Source organism: Hibiscus syriacus, unplaced genomic scaffold (genome assembly GCF_006381635.1).
Source record: "Hibiscus syriacus cultivar Baekdansim isolate YM2019G1 unplaced genomic scaffold, ASM638163v2 tig00117032_pilon, whole genome shotgun sequence".
In the NCBI taxonomy this organism is placed as follows: Eukaryota; Viridiplantae; Streptophyta; class Magnoliopsida; order Malvales; family Malvaceae; genus Hibiscus; species Hibiscus syriacus.
In genome coordinates, this window is record NW_024063532.1 from 776,067 (window position 1) to 782,066 (window position 6,000).

The window sequence follows — 6,000 nt, forward strand, 5'->3', positions numbered from 1 at the left end:
TAGCTGATTTTCTGGCCAGTCGTGTATCAAATGATTATCAGCCTTTGAGTTTCAATTTTCCTGATGAAGATTTGTTATGTATATCCATGAATGAAGAAGTCAGAACAAATGACACATCTGCATCTTGGAAGCTTTACTTTGACGGAGCATCCAATGCTTTGGGACGAGGAATCGGGGCAGTGTTAATTTCTCCAAAAAATGTTTATTATCCCTTTACAAGTAGACTGGAGTTCTTTTGCACCAATAACATGGCAGAATATGAAGCTTGTGTCATGGGATTGAAAGCAGCTATAGAAAGAAAAATCAAATGTCTCAAAATATATGGAGATTCATCGTTAGTGGTGTTTCAATTGCGAGGAGAATGGGAAACAAAAGATCCCAAATTATTGGAATACCGAAATTTTACCCTCGAATTAGTGAAAGAAATTGAGAAAGTTACCTTCAATTATCTCCCTCGAGAAGAAAATCAAATGGCAGATGCTTTGGCTACATTAGCTGCTATGTTTCAAGCAACTAAGAAAGTTGATATGATGCCAATCAAAATGCAAGTTTATGAAATTCCTGCACATTGTTATAGTGTGGAAGAAGAGGTAGATGGTAAACCATGGTATCATGATATTCTGCAATATATCAAAAATCAAAGTTATCCACCAAATGCATCGGAAATTGATAAAAGAACCTTGAGAAGAATGGCTGCTGGATATTTTCTTGATGGAGAGATTATGTATAGAAGAAGCAATGATCAAATGCTATTGAGATGTTTAAATACCAGCGAAGCTAAAAGCATCATTGAAGAAGTACACAGTGGAATATGTGGAACACATGCAAATGGTCTTTCCATGGCCAGAAAAATAATGAGATATGGATACTATTGGGCTACCATGCACACAGATTGCATTGATTATGCAAGGAAATGTCATAAATGCCAGATATATGCAGACAAGATTCATTTACCCCCATCTCCTTTACATGTAATGACAGCACCCTGGCCATTTTCTATGTGGGGAATAGATGTCATTGGTGCAATCACACCAAAAGCATCGAATGGACATTGTTTCATTCTTGTGGCAATTGATTATTTTACCAAATGGGTTGAAGCTGCTTCATATGCCAATATTAAGAGGTCCACAGTCTGTAAATTCATAAAGAAAGAGATAGTTTGCCGATATGGTCTACCAGAAAGGATCATTACAGATAATGCTCTGAACCTAAACAACAAAATGATGACCGAACTTTGTGCACAGTTTAAAATCAAACATGCAAACTCAGTGGCGTATCGTCCAAAGATGAATGGGGCAGTTGAAGCGGCAAACAAGAACATCAAGAGAATCATTACAAAGACCACTGAAACTTACAAAGATTGGCACGAGAAGTTACCTTTTGCTTTATATGCATACCGAACTACTGTTCGAACATCTACTGGGGCAACGCCTTTTTCTTTAGTCTACGGGATGGAAGTAGTCTTACCAATTGAAGTTGAGATTCCATCGCTTCGAATATTGAGAGAAATAAAATTGGATGAATCTGAATGGATCCAAGCTAGATTTGATCAATTGAACCTTATTGAGGAGAAAAGATTGAAAGCTATTTGCCATGGACAGATGTATCAAAAACGGATGATGAAGTCTCATGACAAAAAAGTACATCCAAGAGAATTCCAAGAGGGTGATCTAGTACTAAAAAAGATCTTGCCTATACATAAAGATTTCCGTGGTAAATGGATGCCTAATTGGGAAGGGCCATACATTGTAAAAAAGGCCTTTTCCGGAGGAGCATTGATCTTGGCAGAAATGGATGGAAAAATTCTGAGAAATCCAATAAACTCGGATTCTGTCAAGAAATATTATGCTTGAAGAAAAAAGAAAAAAGAAAGAAAAGATAAAAAAAGAAAAAGAAAAAAAGAGAAAAAAGAAAAAAAGAGAAAAAGAGAAAAAAGAAAGAAAAAGGAAAAAGGGGGTCAAGGTGAAAACCCACAAAGGGCATCTTGTAACCAAAAGAAGGATTTGAGTTGAAAACCTGAAAAGGAGGCTCAAATGCATGTTGATATTAGGCATCTGGCAATTGAACCCTTTTAAGATTTTGACAGTTTGGGAGAAACTTCACATCTACAAGCATTTTGACAACGTTTGAGATCTTCCAGACAAAAGCTTATATCATTACTCTAAATTGTGTCAATTTGATTAATTTAGAAATACTTATGCTAATAATTTGTTGAGACATTTGAATTTTTATCAATCTTATGCTTGTCATAACTTTGAATACAATTCTATCTATTTCAAGTTCAATTTATTTGAGATTCAATTTATTTTCGAAAATTCAATTTATTCTTCTATGAATTAACATAATTTTGAAATAAGTTAAAGATTTCTGAATATCACTTTATGTTAATACTTTTAAATGCATGGAATACAAAGTAAACCAATCATCATCATCATAAATCCATGAACAAGTCATTATTTGCTCTCTGGATATATAGAGTAACATTTGTTACAGTATTCTAAAAGTTGAGGATGACCAGTTTTACTGTTAACTAAATCGTTCCATGGTTTGAAAAGAATGGGATATATTGGAACAGCAGAAGAGACAGTTGTCGTAGCAGTCATTGCAAGAAAATGCACCAATAAAAATTTTCTAGTTCATCATGATGATGTTTATTGCTTCCATCAAGATTGTTACACGGGATGCTACCGACAACAAGGTCGAATTCGACAAATCTACTCATCAATTGCTCCAATCGATCATCATTCAGTTCTTGCACATCTGCTTTCAAAAGTATGCCAAGACAGTAAAAGGCAACTTCTGCATCATTAATCCCAGAGAAAAGAGACAAGACATTGATATCACTGGGAAACATGTCTCTATACAGATTATTGTGCATGGTTTTTAGAGAAACCTAGAAGCATTTCCACCTCATCAGGTTCAAGTGGAGCAACTTTATTCCTTCTAACCCATACTAGATTCCATTTTCAGCACTCATCAAGAACATACTTTTGGACATTCGAATGTGATTCATTGTTATAAGCTTCAAGAGCCTTACAGATCCTTTCTATCAATTTGGAACTTCCTATACATATTTATAAACAGTTCAACTTTGTTCTTGGATCCCAGGAAGGCCATCATTTCTTTGTCAATGGAAAAGCATCAGCACATGGAGGAAGCAGAATAAAGAGAAAATCTGCTCTTAATTGGCAGAATTATGAATATATCCCTTGTCAGTGTAGTAGCATGAAAATGTTTCGAATCAACAAATTATGGCTTTACATCTAATAAGTACTGTGATATCCCAGTCCAAACATTAACTGGAACAAATAAATGTGCTCATAGCATCTTCTGGAAGTGTTCTTTGAGTTATCTGATCTGGTTTGGCAGAACCAATCATTGAAATTGAAAGATGAATGTGCTCATAGCATCTTCTGGAAGTGTTCTTTGAGTTATCTGATCTAGTTTGGCAGAACCAATCATTGAAATTGAAAGATGAATGTGCTCATAGCATCTTCTGGAAGTGTTCTTTGAGTTATCTGATCTGGTTTGGTAAAACCAATCATTGAATTTGAAAGATGAATATGCTCATAGCATCTTCTGGAAGTGTTCTTTGAGTTATCTGATCTGGTTTGGTAAAACCAATCATTGAATTTGAAAGATGAATGTGCTTATAGCATCTTCTGGAAGTGTTCTTTGAGTTATCTGATCTGGTTTGGCAGAACCAATCATTGAAATTGAAAGATGAATGTGTTCATAGCATCTTCTGGAAGTGTTCTTTGAGTTATCGGATCTGGTTTGGTAAAACCAGTCATTGAATTTGAAAGATGAATGTGCTCATAGCATCTTCTGGAAGTGTTTTTTGAGTTATCTGATCTGGTTTGGTAAAACCAATCATTGAATTTAAAAGATGAATTTGCTCATAGTAGAAATAAGGAGACCCAATAGCATCTTCTGGAAGTGTTCTTTGAGTTATCTGATCTGATTTGATATAAAACCCAGGACCAATCATTGGAATTAAAAGATGAATTGCATGATCGTCTTCATTAAGAAGTTTCTTTTCAAGCTTCTTTTGCTTATTCCTTTCCCAAAAATCATAGCCCAAGTTTCGCCTTTTCTTGTAATTGGGATCATTGCATAATGGCTTCCCATCTTTTACTGGAAGAAATACGTCAGCAGCCTTAGCCATTCGAGCAGCATATATAAAATTTGTCAATTCTGCAATTGATGAATCTGAACCACATCTCTCCATGGCTATTGAAGCTTCAGCATCTGAGAATCCCATTTTTGTCAAGTATAACAGTTTATTCTCCTCATCAGAATCAGAATTCAAGATTTCTCGGTATTAAAAGAACTATCGATATTTGTGAAATCATCTTGAAAGGTCATTTCATAATCAGATGAGTTGTTATCAGAATCAACATGTCACATGCAGGCAAGCTTTTCAGGAGCCTATACTATTGAGTTTTATTCTCAAGAGATTTTGTGACATTATATCTACATTTGTCAAAGATGATAGATTCTCTGATATGAAGAAGAAAGATTTATTGGGTTTCTACAATTGAAGAAATATTCAGTTCACCAATCTGAAATCAAATAACTTAACAATCATGCATCATATTTAGGCATTTGCAAAAATAGGTGCATTTTCATTCATTCTCATCCATGTTGAATTTTGACAGGAATTTCAAAGATTTTAGCAAAAATTTAAATTCATCACTTGATGGATCAGCTTTTCCAGTTCGAGTTCATAATGAGAAGAACTCATCTGAAGAAGGATGAAGAAGTTCATAATGAGAAGAATTTGTTCAACCTTTTGCTCAAATCTATCACTTGATGGATTATCTTTTCCAGTTCGAGTTCATAATTAGAAGAACTCATCTGAAGAAGGATGAAGAAGTTCATAATGAGAAGAATTTGTTCAACCTTTTGCTCAAATCTATCACTTGATAGATTAGCTTTTCCAGTTCGAGTTCATAATGAGAAGAACTCATCTGAAGAATGATGAAGAAGTTCATAATGAGAAGAATTTGTTCAACTTTTTGCTCAAATCTATCACTTGATAGATTAGCTTTTCCAGTTCGAGTTCATAATGAGAAGAACTCATCTGAAGAATGATGAAGAAGTTCATAATGAGAAGAATTTGTTCAACTTTTTGCTCAAATCTATCACTTGATAGATTAGCTTTTCCAGTTCGAGTTCATAATGAGAAGAACTCATCTGAAGAAGGATGAAGAAGTTCATAATGAGAAGAATTTGTTTAACTTTTTGCTCAAATCTATCACTTGATAGATTAGCTTTTCCAGTTCGAGTTCATAATGAGAAGAACTCATCTGAAGAAGGATGAAGAAGTTCTAATGAGAAGAATTTGTTCAACCTTTTGCTCAAATCTATCACTTGATGGATTATCTTTTCCAGTTCGAGTTCATAATGAGAAGAACTCATCTGAAGAAGGATGAAGAAGTTCATAATGAGAAGAATTTGTTCAATCTTTTGCTCAAATCCATCATTTGATGGATCAGCTTTTCCAGAGAAAGTTCATAATGAGAAGAACTCATCTGAAGAAAGAAGAATAAGTTCATAATGAGAAGAATTTGTTCAACCTTTTGTTTAAATTCATCATTTGATGGATTAACATTGCCAGGTAGAGTTCATAATGAGAAGAACTCGTCATCTGAAGAAGAAGAAATTCATAATGAGAAGAGTTTGTTCAATCTTTTGCTCAAATCCATCATTTGATGGATCAGCTTTTCCAGAGAAAGTTCATAATGAGAAGAACTCATCTAAAGAAAGAAGAATAAGTTCATAATGAGAAGAATTTGTTCAACCTTTTGTTTAAATTCATCATTTGATGGATTAACATTGCCAGGTAGAGTTCATAATGAGAAGAACTCGTCATCTGAAGAAGAAGAAATTCATAATGAGAAGAATTTGTTCAACTTTTTGCTCAAATCCATCACTTGATGGAGCAGCTTTTCCAGAGAAGTTCATAATGAGAAGAACTCATCTGAAGAAGAAGAA